This window comes from Trichomycterus rosablanca, chromosome 4 (genome assembly GCF_030014385.1).
Source record: "Trichomycterus rosablanca isolate fTriRos1 chromosome 4, fTriRos1.hap1, whole genome shotgun sequence".
NCBI classification, from domain to species: domain Eukaryota; kingdom Metazoa; phylum Chordata; class Actinopteri; order Siluriformes; family Trichomycteridae; genus Trichomycterus; species Trichomycterus rosablanca.
The window spans coordinates 12,848,066-12,861,382 of record NC_085991.1 but is presented as its reverse complement, the minus strand read 5'-3'; the positions used below and the strand labels follow the sequence as shown (position 1 = coordinate 12,861,382).

General features: G+C 40.9%; 1 pseudogene; it reads left to right on the top strand.

The window, feature by feature from the left end:
* The first annotated feature begins 568 nt into the window (after nucleotides 1-568).
* Nucleotides 569-3,709, top strand: LOC134311209 (sterile alpha motif domain-containing protein 9-like; annotated as a pseudogene).
* Nucleotides 3,710-13,317: the final 9,608 nt, after the last annotated feature.

Below are 13,317 nucleotides of genomic sequence, written 5' to 3'. Positions count from 1 at the left end.
CTCTCGTTGGCACCCATTGATGTCGCTTCTGGTCTCTCGTCTGCACCCTCCGACGGCGCTGCTGGTCTCTTGTGGGCGCCCACGGATGGCGCTTTAGGTCTCCAAGTTGGTGCCTCAGGCTCCTCATCGACACCCCCTAAAGGCGCTTCAGGTCTCTTATCTGCGCTCACAGGCAGCACATTTGGTATCCTGTCCTGCATTCCAGCACTTTTGTCATGCCTGCCTCGGAACTGACTTTGAATGACCAGGACCTCCTTTTTGTTTTTGGGCACGCCAGGAGTCGTGCCTACGGGGGGGGGGGGCTACTGTCACATTTTTGGAACTCATTTAGGTGCCACGCCCACCTCTCCGGGAGCACACACTTACCCCTTTTCCACCGCCGCGGAACGGGGGCCGTTCTGATTCATGAACTTGATTTTGAACTAGTTCCGCGTGTTTCCACAGAAAAAAAGAGGTGCCAGACAGCAAACTAGCAGGCCAATCTGGCACAACAGAATACTTTTTTTCAGCCCGAACCGTGACATCCGTCTGTGGGCGTGTCATGTTGTACAACATAGCGTTAGCAACAATGGCGTCCACTGATGCTGAATTTTTTTCTTTTAAAGTTCACCTGATTATATTTTGAGCCAGTTTGCCGCTGATATTTTCAAAGTGCCTTTTAAAAGATGAACTGTGTGATATGACGTGATAAAAGTGACCCGGACAGAACGGAAAATGCTTAACATGAAAAATTAAGCATGAAGCTTTTTCGACTCCCCGAGCTGCATAAACACACGTGAAGTAAATCCAGCTAACACAGATACATGTGGTATTTTAGAGCAGATTTGATGTTTATTTCACACAGATGTTTGTTCATGTTGTGGAACTTTAGTGATGTTTCACTGCTCAAGCCGAGCGCTGAGCAAAGCGGCTATTTTGCGCCGAGAGTCGCGGTGAAACCGAAGCGCAAAACGCTTCTCACGTCAATAAACTAAAGAAAACAACAACTGAGACAAACACGTCACGTCTTCTTATCACCAACAGCTGATCCATGCTTTTTGCATAAAAACGAACATCTGTAATAGCAGCACAAATGCTCGCACATAATCTACACGCTCCGCCATGATATTACTACTCTCAACTTTCATTAAGTAGCGCCCACCGTTAATGACGCTGCTTGGTTCTCAAAAACTGGTGGAAACGCACGTCGGTTCTCTACAGAACACCAAGGTTCTGAGAAACCTGAACAGAACCGGTTCAGTTCACCCTTATTTAAGAGGGAAGCTGGAGAACACACTTTGGGAACTATTCTGGTAACTCTGTTTGATTTCCTGTTACTCTGTCAGTTTGGTTTGGAGCTTTTTGTGACTCTGTTTGGCAGGTGTCTGAACCCTGTTTTGCTCCTTGTGCCTAGCTCCTTGTGCCTAGCTCCTTGTGCCTAGCTCCTTGTGCCTTGCTCCTGTCTGTCTTATCCGGTCTGTTTGTTTGGTTTATTGAGTTTAAATTTCTGTTGCCTGTGTTTTGTTAGCCTGATCCTGTTTTGTTAGCCTGTTTCTGTGTGTTAGCTTTATCTTGTTGGTTAGCATTGTTAGCCTGTTTGGTCTTAGTTAGCATTGTTAGCCTGTTTAGCCTTAGTTAGCCTGTTTAGCCTTTGTTAGCCTTGTTTAGCTGTGTTTAGTCTTGTTTAGCCTTGTTTGTTCTGTTTGTCCTGTCTTGGTTTTAATAAATCTTGGTTTTGTTTTCACATCTCTGCTTGTGTGTCCGCCCCTCTCTGTCTTGGCCTAGCCCCCACGTTACACTACTGAACACATTCTACGAGTTTTTCACAGACATGAATGGCCATGAAGACATCATATGCATCTCAGAATCGGTGGAAAACTTTAAAAAATGGGAAAACTTTGCTCTTGGATTATGTGACAAGGAAACTGTGACAAGGAAACTGTAAAGCGTTCAGGTGTTGTTGGGATGAAAATGAGCCACATCAATGCAACTCTCCAGAAAACCCAGACCACAACTACTAGACCGACTAAGCGTTTACCTGTTTATGTCAAAGGGGAATGTTGTCTTGAGACCTACAAGGAGGAAAGGATGTGTTATTTATAGATTTTAAGTGCCAATCAGTGTGATGACACCAGGCATGAGTTAATTAATTTTATTTTATAAAAATTAGTGTTATCTTGGAGCAAAAGTGACATGGATGAATTTATGGCTTGCAGAGAAAAAGTATGTTGGGGATGTAATTCAAAGAGATGCTTACAGTGAAGTGACAAGACTTCTAAAGGATTCTCTTAAATGGAGTCCAGATCAGATGCCCGTCAGTTGCATCAACATATGCCATCATCCTGGCAGTGGTGGGAGTACAGTAGCAAGACAGATTCTTTGGACTCACAGAAAGGATTTAAGGTGTGCAGTTGTAAAACCATCATATCCTGTTGGCACAGTTTCAGAACATGCTGTTAAACTTCAGGAGTATGAGGAAAAAGATCCACAGAAATGCCTTCCTGTTCTCTTACTTGTTGAGGATTGTGACAAAGAGTACTTAGAGGACTTGAAAATTGAACTAGATGTGGCTGTTCACACAAAGAAAATTGCATATGGAACACCATGCTTCATTCTTCTCAGTTGTAGACGATCATATACTCCAGAGAAAATGTGTAAAGAGTCTCCTCTGCTGAATGTGTCTGTCACTCACAAACTTTCATCAGAAGAAAGAACACTATTTGAAGGTAAACTACAAAAACTTAAACAAGGGTTCCAACCGGAATTTATTCTGACATTTATTTTGATGGGCCTGGAATTTAAAGATAAGATAATTGCTAAATATGTCGAGAAGTTTGTAAGGCATTTGCTACAGGACATTGATCATGCATCTGTTGTCACCCAGCTCATTCTCTATGTAGCTCTGCTTAACACCTATGTACAGAACTCCTTTATTTCTCTGTCACACAGTGAAGCCCTCCTTAATTTATCTTTTTGCATGGACAGATTTCAACAACATGCATTTGAGTCTGCACTGGGGGGTGATCAGGCTAAAGTAATCTTAATATTTTTAAGAGATGAAAGGACCAACATTGAATCTATCAGAATCATTCATCTATTGGTTGCAAAGGAAATTCTGAATCAGCTTTTGAGGGACAAACAACAAAGTGACCTTGCACTTGATCTTCTCAACAGTGATGTACTCTTTGAGCACAGATTTGGAAGAGTAGAATACATGAAGTTTCTTCGTGCTTTGTTCATGCAACGTCACAGGATCAGCAAAGGTGATGAATCTGACAGCCTTTTTCCTCTCCTCATTGAGCATGTGAGAGAAAAGGAATCACCAGAAAAAGCCATTGAGCTTCTTAATCAAGCATACAAAAGATTCAACAAGGATGCCTTTTTTTGCCCAGCAACTAGCTCGTCTCTGTTACAGTCATGAAAATTTGAAGAGGCAGAACGCTGGGCAGACATTGCAGCATATAAAATGCCTAACAACTCCTATATTCTTGACACCAAAGGTCAGGTGTACAGAAGGTGGTTCTCAACTAAATGCAAAGCTATGGAAAAGACCCACAGAACAGCAGAAACCATAGCAAATGCCATTGAAACTGCGCTTAAAGCCATTGAATGTTTCCAAGAATGTGAGAAGGCAGCAGTGGCTGAAATTGAGACCATGAACAATTCAGGATTTTTTGCAGTTGTAGAGGTGGGATGTGTAAGATTATTAAATGAACAATGTAAAACTTGATTATGATACTGTAAAGTAAATGAAGGCCGAAGGCACAGAATGTTATGTATAAGGGGTTAAGATAAGTAAAAAACCAGTGTGTATGGGTCAGCTGACATGTATGCTGACTGCAGCAGAAAGACACTGGACTATGCCTTAGTTGATTAAGACTTGATGAAATCAGTTTGAGAACAAAGAATGTGTAAGAATGTGAGCACGCCCCCGGCATAGATAAGGGGACTATAAGAGTGTGTATAGAGAGACAATCTGGGCTCTTTTTTTGCATGCGCCTGATATTAGGTAAAAGAGAGTCCTTGGCCGAGCTGTTGTACCCTTGACTTTCCTACAATTTATAATAAACAAATTTGTTAACTTTTAACTGAAGTAAAGTGATCTTTCCAATTAAAAACACAACAGTACATGGTATGCATGGTGCAATGTGTTTACCAGCACTGAAAAATTTGAAGTTGGATTTCATGACATTACTGACAAGTTATCATGAAGCATGGGATAATACTTTACCGGTGTCTTTGCCATTGCTTAGACCTCATTTCTGGATGGATACATAAATTCAGTAGTTGTTGCTCTGATGATAGACACCATGTTGGTGACTGTGTTCCTCACTAATCGGCAGCAAAGTTCTTTTGAAAGCATGCATCCACCTTCTTGTCCAGTCGTCACATTTCAAAATACTGCTTTCTAATGTGTTCTAGCTCACTGTCAGTGTATACAACATATTCAGGATTGGGTAGCTGCAGGGTTCTTGGGGGAACCAATGTTTTTGCACATTACGCCTAGGATTTTCAGGAATGTTGGGCCTAGGAGTTTCTGAGATACTGAGGTTCACTTGTAGAGCAGCCAGTCCTCTGTCACCTGAACCTGCATTCTCTTGATGGACAATTTCTGCCTGCTGCCCCTCCTGAAGAGCAAAGCTAAATTTACTATTCATGAATGAAACCATTGTCAGCATAATTTGAATGATAATAACGAGCCTTAAATGCAATTTCAACATTTTTGAATGAGTTTTGAAATAAGCGTGCAGATTGACCTGACCTAAAATATATTATACATGTTTCTGTATAATATATTTATTTCATGGCAGATCTCATAATCTGTCATGACAGCTCATGACAGTATATGTTCATTATATGATACTATAACAGGGGTTCCCAAACTAGGTGTCAGGATCCCATATTGGGTCACTTGATTTACAGACAGGGCCATGCTAAACATGTGCGCCATGCTGTTTTTACTAATAAACAGCCACCTGTTTAACTGTTTCCTAATTATTTCCCACCATCATTTCCACCATCATATTTCATTTGTCAAGTTTTCATCTACATTAACATATGCAGGTAAGGAATTATGAGGGAAATGCGAGGGAATTAGCTAGAAAGTGTGTGTTTTTTTTTTACTGCAGAATTAAAAAAAAATCACCCTCACAATCGGAACTGGTGTTTTGTAGTATGAATAAATGCAATAGCTAGTTAATAGTGGTGATAGTATTTGGAGTTATGATAAGATTATGAACTTTATTTAACTATATGTAGTATGTATAAAGTGTGGATATTAAAATGTGTTTTTTGTTTTGTTTTTCTCAGAGTGCTGTCAATGACATTGTAACAGGAGTGCAGCACTACCAAGCCTCATTGCTGGACACTTTAAATAATTAGATGGCACTGGTATTTCAGAGACATTTAGAAGTTACAGATCAGCTGCTTAGTGAAGCAATGGACATTTTTTGATAATTTTGAAGACCCATTTGTCGGAGTTTCCACTACGTATATGCAGGACTCGAATATCAAGGAGCTGTTTGAGGTAGTTGAAGCAGAAGAAGTTGAGATTGCTCAGTCTGCATGCTATAAAAGACAGGGATCATCTCGGGCTCTAGCTATAAGATCCCAATTCTTTTACTACATTCCTGTAGTCAAAAGCTTGGAACAGTTACTTTCACATCCTCTGGTTCTAGCCACGTTTGACAAAGGTCCAGAAAAGTGCAGGGCTGGATTTCTAAAGAACATCATTGATGGCGATACTTTGAAATTGCATCCGTTATTCTCTGTTAGACCCAACGCCCTACAGCTGATACTGATGAAATAGAACTGTGTAATCCCCTGGGGTCGCATACCTCAAAAAACAAACTTCTAATGGTGTACTATACTTTAGGGAATATAAATCCTAAATACAGGTCTAATTGGGATGCTATCCGTCTACTTGCCATTGCAAAAGCAACTGATATTGCTCAGTGTGGTGGTGATGTGATATTGGAAAGAATACATGAAGATCTAAATATGCTGTACAATGGTGTGACAATCATATATAGTTGATGGGGAGAGAGTTGTATATGGTGCATTAGTCTCTCTTTGTGGTGACACCTTGGCTCAGCATGAGGTATCAGGGTTTAGAGAGGGAGTTGGATTTTCATTCTGTAAATGCAGACACTGAGTGCAATTTTGAAGACATACAGGTTCACTTTGAGGAGGACAGCTTTGTCCAACGGACATTAGGCAGGCACATTAGACAGTGTAATGAAAATCGAGAAGGCAACTACCGACTATCTAAGAAACAGCTTGAAAACCACAAATGGAGTTAACAGGAAAAGCAGACTGATCAAGCAAACCCCTCAAGATATAATGCATGAAATACTAGAGGGGGTAGCACCACTAGAAGTAAAAAGTGTTTTGAAACATCTTGTGTTGTCAGATACCCATACTCACTTGATGTCCGACAATCCTAGGAATCTTACAGAAGGAAGGTGCAGAACCTACAGATTAGCTGGAAGATGTTGAAATAATCATCGAAGGTGTGGAAGTGCTTCGCGACCTTGGTAACGTTTGGCCTTATGTACTCCTTGGACTTGAGCTACCCAACAACCCTTAAGTACACATTTGAGGTTCTACAAAAACGTGTAATGGAACTGGAAAGGCTGAAATTTGAAGGGACAGTGTAGACACCACATTGTCTTTGAGTGAAATGCTCTGAAGTGGCAAAGAAGAAGGCTTGGAGCTAAAAAAAAAAATCTTTTTGGATCCATATGTTGAACTGTTATGATTATGTGTTGTAGGGAGTGGCATGGTCTTAGTTTCTAATGATTGATGTCTGAATGTTTTAACAGACTTCAGAATGTTCACAAAAGGTGTTACAAAGAGAGGCACTGGACCCAAAGGTGCAGAGAAAAAATAATACTTTTATTTATAATAATTAACAATAAACATGGGAGGCAAAAAGGAAGAACAAAAAAAAAATAGGGCGAATCCCGATTGGTGTTGCTGATGCCGCAGGCAACTGAAATAGAAAAAAAACAAAAAGATTACAAAAAACACAAAAGCGAGACGCGAACCCAGGTTGCCTGGCTGCGAGGCGTTCGCAGTGACGAGTCGGTCACGGGGAACAGATCAAATGCTCCTGCTGAACCGGCGGCTATGCTAACGCTAGCCTCCTGCTACCGTTACAGGTAAGGACTAGCAATAGGCGCCGAAACAAAACAGCAGCGTGAGGGCTGCGCGAAGTCACACCAGGCTATCCCTAAACAGGAGAAAAGAAAAGACCCTGTCTACCTCAGCCTTCCAGCTTACACACCCGACCGTCCTATTTGATGCCCGGGCATACTCGCTGTCCCTACAAAAGGAGCGTAACTGCACCGCCATGCAGCGTGACCAAAACAAAAGTTGCGACGCCTGCAGCCATGTGACGCCCGCTTAAATACGCCGAACGCAGCTGCAGGTCGTTCGCCCTAATCAGCCGGCCTGCTATTAGAGGCCTTGCTGTTCGGCGTTCTGTAACTGGAACTGGTGGTATGTTCACCAGACGCCGCAGGCACCCTAACAAAAGGGAGAGAGGATGAGCATAACAATTAAAAACTATGTGAGAGGTTGTATTTTTATGTCGGTTGGAGAAAACTGAAGTGGAGATGGCAATAAGAGATTTCCTAAAAATGTAGCAGGAATAGAAGGGTAAGAGAAACCTTATGGGTGACATACGGCGATATTGAGTGAGCCTGGAGTGAAAGTCACAAGCACCAAATTAACATGCACATTTTACATAACTGTTTGTGATCTGTTTAGCGTGACATGTTGGTTTAAACATGTGCTGTTTTGATAATGTCCTGGCTAAGTGTGAAGCACTTTTGGAATTTTTTACACCACTGCAAGCAAGCAAGGAAAGAAAAAAGAGGTATTTGTTTACTTTATTATTTATTTAATTTTGAATTATTTCCTGTGTGGAATATTACATTGGTTCATCCTTTATATGAAGATTGTTTATATGATGATTTTACAGTTTTCTGAAATTGAAAGTTTTTCAAAAGCTTAAGTTTTTGGTTTGTCCCGTAAGTTTCCATGAGCTTCTTTAATTGGGCGTTTTTATATTACCAATTGGTAGACGGGCGGCACGGTGGCTAAGTGGGTAGCACTGTTGCCTCACAGCAAGAAGGTCCTGGGTTCGATCCCCAGGTGGGGCGGTCCGGGTCCTTTCTGTGTGGAGTTTGCATGTTCTCCCTGTGTTCGTGTGGGTTTCCTCCGTGTGCTCTGGCGAGTAAGGTGAATTGGAGATACTAAATTGTCCATGTGTTTGATATAACCTTGTGAACTGATGAATATTGTGTAATGAGTAACTACCGTTCCTGTCATGAATGTAACCAAAGTGTAAAACATGACGTTAAAATCCTAATAAACAAACAAACAAACTAGTCCAGTGCCTGAACCATTAAGCTACCACATTTTAGTTGAGTTAATAAAGGTCTATAATTTGGGACTTAGTAAATTAAATTAAATGAAGATTTGAAAAAAAAATAAAAAATCAGCAGTTACAGAATAATTTGCTATTTAATTCCTGTTTTGATTACTAAGCAATGTATTGCTAGCTTACCACTAATATATAAGACTAAGGCTGAGGTAATTATTGAAGCTTATATATATATAAATACATATATATATATATATATATATATATACAGTGTATCACAAAAGTAAGTACACCCCTCACATTTCTGCAGATATTTAAGTATATCTTTTCATGGGACAACACTGACAAAATGACACTTTGACACAATGAAAAGTAGTCTGTGTGCAGCTTATATAACAGTGTAAATTTATTATTCCCTCAAAATAACTCAATATACAGCCATTAATGTCTAAACCACTGGCAACAAAAGTGAGTACACCCCTAAGAGACTACACCCCTAAATGTCCAAATTGAGCACTGCTTGTCATTTTCCCTCCAAAATGTCATGTGATTTGTTAGTGTTACTAGGTCTCAGGTGTGCATAGGGAGCAGGTGTGTTCAATTTAGTAGTACAGCTCTCACACTCTCTCATACTGGTCACTGAAAGTTCCAACATGGCACCTCATGGCAAAGAACTCTCTGAGGATCTTAAAAGATGAATTGTTGCGCTACATGAAGATGGCCAAGGCTACAAGAAGATTGCCAACACCCTGAAACTGAGCTGCAGCACAGTGGCCAAGATCATCCAGCGTTTTAAAAGAGCAGGGTCCACTCAGAACAGACCTCGCGTTGGTCGTCCAAAGAAGCTGAGTGCACGTGCTCAGCGTCACATCCAACTGCTGTCTTTGAAAGATAGGCGCAGGAGTGCTGTCAGCATTGCTGCAGAGATTGAAAAGGTGGGGGGTCAGCCTGTCAGTGCTCAGACCATACGCCGCACACTACATCAAATTGGTCTGCATGGCTGTCACCCCAGAAGGAAGCCTCTTCTGAAGTCTCTACACAAGAAAGCCCGCAAACAGTTTTCTGAAGACATGTCAACAAAGGACATGGATTACTGGAACCATGTCCTATGGTCTGATGAGACCAAGATTAATTTGTTTGGTTCAGATGGTCTCAAGCATGTGTGGCGGCAATCAGGTGAGGAGTACAAAGATAAGTGTGTCATGCCTACAGTCAAGCATGGTGGTGGGAATGCCATGGTCTGGGGCTGCATGGGTGCAGCAAGTGTTGGGGAGTTACATTTCATTGAGGGACACATGAACTCCAATATGTACTGTGAAATACTGAAGCAGAGCATGATCCCCTTCCTCCGGATACTGGGTCGCAGGGCAGTGTTCCAGCATGATAATGACCCCAAACACACCTCTAAGACGACCACTGCTTTATTGAAGAGGCTGAGGGTAAAGGTGATGGACTGGCCAAGCATGTCTCCAGACCTAAACCCAATAGAACATCTTTGGGGCATCCTCAAGCCTGAAGTGTCAATATTTTGTGTGGCCACCATTATTTCCCAGAACTGCCTTAACTCTCCTTGGCATGGAGTTTACCAGAGCTTCACAGGTTGCCACTGGAATGCTTTTCCACTCCTCCATGACGACATCACGGAGCTGGCGGATATTCGAGACTTTGCGCTCCTCCACCTTGGAGGAAGGTGGAGGAGCGCAAAGTCTCGAATATCCGCCAGCTCCGTGATGTCGTCATGGAGGAGTGGAAAAACTTTCATAAATAAGGAACACCCTGGGCTGGCGAGTTGGCGGGTTGGCGGAAGGCATAGGGTGTGGGGTGGGATGTTGGGCCAGTGTGACAACCAGCTTGGCAACCCCCCTAATTGCGAACTTGCGAACACACGGCGACAAGGCTGCACACCAAAGTAACCCACATTTTATTAAGTAATTGGCCCCTCTAGAACCCCCACTGTAAAGAACATCATGTAACATTTTTTCTCAATAGTGCAAACAACATTTTTACATAATCCATCATTACACTGACATGCAGCCCCGGTTCTGGACGCGCTGCCCACTGCGCTACTTAAACACTGAAATAGTAAAAAGTTTATGCTGATATGTCTGCGCACACAACTTAAATACTACTTAAAACAATAACCAGACGCTTTCTTATTCCCACGACAGCAGCAGTTTCCTTCTGTTTCATACAAATCGCCATCGTCTCAGTCTAATCTGCGGCATTTCTCTCCCATTGATAAAAATACAGAACAAAGCGCGTCCTGTATCAATTTAATACAGAATGCGATGTTTAGTTTCCAAATAAGCAACGATTCCATATTTTACGGGACGGTTGGCAACCCTATAACTAACATGACAACGTTACAACGTCCAGTACGAAAATCGCTTCCCCACATTGTTTATTTTATTTTTTGCAGATAGAGCAAATATGTGCACGTCACAAATACAAACACAAAAGTCAGAACAACAGGACGCGTCGTTATTATTACTTTTAACACTTGTGTTTGATTTACACTGTCTAAACAATAATATAAGCATGTAAGCGCATGCACGCGCGTGTGCGTTTATTTCCGATCTCCAGTGAGAAAATCGGGGGTCCTAGGGCCTGCCCTGGTTTCATTTAAGTTTCATTATATATATATCAAGTTTCATTATATATATATCGAGTTTCATTATATATATATCAAGTTTCATTATATATATATCAAGTTTATTATATATATATATATATATATATAAATCGTTTCATTATATATAAATCAAGTTTATTATATATATATCAAGTTTCATTATATATGAGGTGTCTTTTGTCGTGGTGAAGCACTGATGACGAAATGACAACTCCGTTGACACTAACTCATGTTTAATTAAAAGGTTTATTCAAAGAAATGAGTAGTGTCAGTACAGACATTTCGCGATTATGCCCGGAGAAAAAGTAGCTGATTCTTCTTCTCCCTTCTTTACGCCAACCTCAGGTTTAAATACCCCAGCGATTTACATACAGCACATCTGTTTCCACTTTGATCTCTCAAATACTGAGAGAGAGCTAAGCCCTCCCATGGTAGAATATATACATTGAACTAAAACCCCATTCTAACCCTTAGCACCAACCTCCGTCTTATGCTGGACAGGCCTCCCCATCCTATCATTGGGAACCTTACAGCTTTCCATACATTTAAGAGTGCTTCCCCGGGACAGAGCCTCACATAAACACATTCCATATGTCCGTCCATAGGAATGTGTCTCTGAGGGGCACACTGACCCCCTCTGAATGCCTTCTACAGAATTGTGTTCCCTAACAGTGGGGCCACAACACATAACACACATATGAATAAAATACACATATGAATTAATATCTATATAAAATACACCTCATTCCCCCCTTTGAGGCTAATCAGTCTCAAAACTCAAGAGAATAACATAATTAATAATGGTTATAGACATAACATAATACCTGTTCCTCCCACCTATATGTGTCACAACTTAAATTTAGCACTTAGCAACTTTTATGGAGTGCGGGAGCGAAAAACCTATCAGGCAGTATTGTCCTTCTGAAATGTCCATCAATCAATCTAGACAGGAAAAAACTCACTCGCGACCCCTCTGCCCAGGCGGCCACATATTGTACTCCAGTCCAATTCTCCCCAGAATCTAAAGGAGGAACTATTATATTTGAAAGGATCACATCCAACTTTACCCCAAACTAAAAGTGGCACTATTATATTTGATAAGATTATGACTTTAGCAAATACATTTGAAAACCTCAGAAAAGAAAATCAATAAAATACCCCCTTTGCTCACTAACTGTAACCATGAGCATCCTAAATTAAAATAGTAATCAGACAGGACCACTCAACTCTATGTCCTTAAAACAACTCCCCTTTTTGGGTCCACACCCTAATTTCATAAAGCAACGCTTGCTTCAGATTTGTCCTACTTTTTTGCTCATTAGGTTGTTTCAAATTATTCATTATCCAGTAACAGACCTTGTCTAACAGCAACTTCACTGCTATTTCAGTTACATAGATATCTTTTCCACAACAATCATTCAAAATCAAAACTCTCCCAATATCATCAGGCGTAATCATCCTTTCTGCCAAATTAATTCTCAACACTTATGTATTGTAAACTCAGACGCATCCACTATAAGTCATACTCAGTTCTTCTATCACTTGTTGACACTAAAGACAATCCAGTCAACAACATACGCAATTCATTATTTATCTCTCATACTGCATTAACCCTTCCTGCTATATACAATTCTACTTCAAACAGTTCAGACTGATCAGAGCAGACGTTGCATACACATTACATCTAACATTTTCTACACATCTAATGTATTCTATTTCATCATCGCATGCTAGATACCCCTCAAATTTTCTAATTGTCATGCACTAGTCTTCTAAGTGGCACTTTTCCCAATACAAAATCACCAATCCATTATTTATTACACTCTGCCATACTTAAAATAACAACAGCTCTGCTGTTACATCAACTTCCATTAGTCCTACAGACCCCTGACCTATATTATTTATTCATTCAGATTTTTACTCCAACTTTTGGTCACTCATACTAACGCACATCCTGCTTCTAATAATACAGACTCCATTTCCCACAATCCAACAGACTCTCACATGACCGTCTTCTGCTCCTAGTCAGCCAATCCCTCACGCTCCACCAGCGCTTTGATCCACTTCAGCTATCTTGAATCACACTAAACTCTACCTAAACAGTTCCATTTAGTTAACTCACTGCAAAAATACTACCAACCTAGTCTGCATACCTAGCATTCATGCTTCGCTAGTGTTTATTGCTATCACAATAATAAACCCTACTCTACTCTCTGTGAGCGTCTGCTCTTTCCACCACATGACACTTCTCTGTATTAAACTCCTCATGTTTCTCTATCATAGTCTACAGAACAGCAATAAATGCCTACTTATA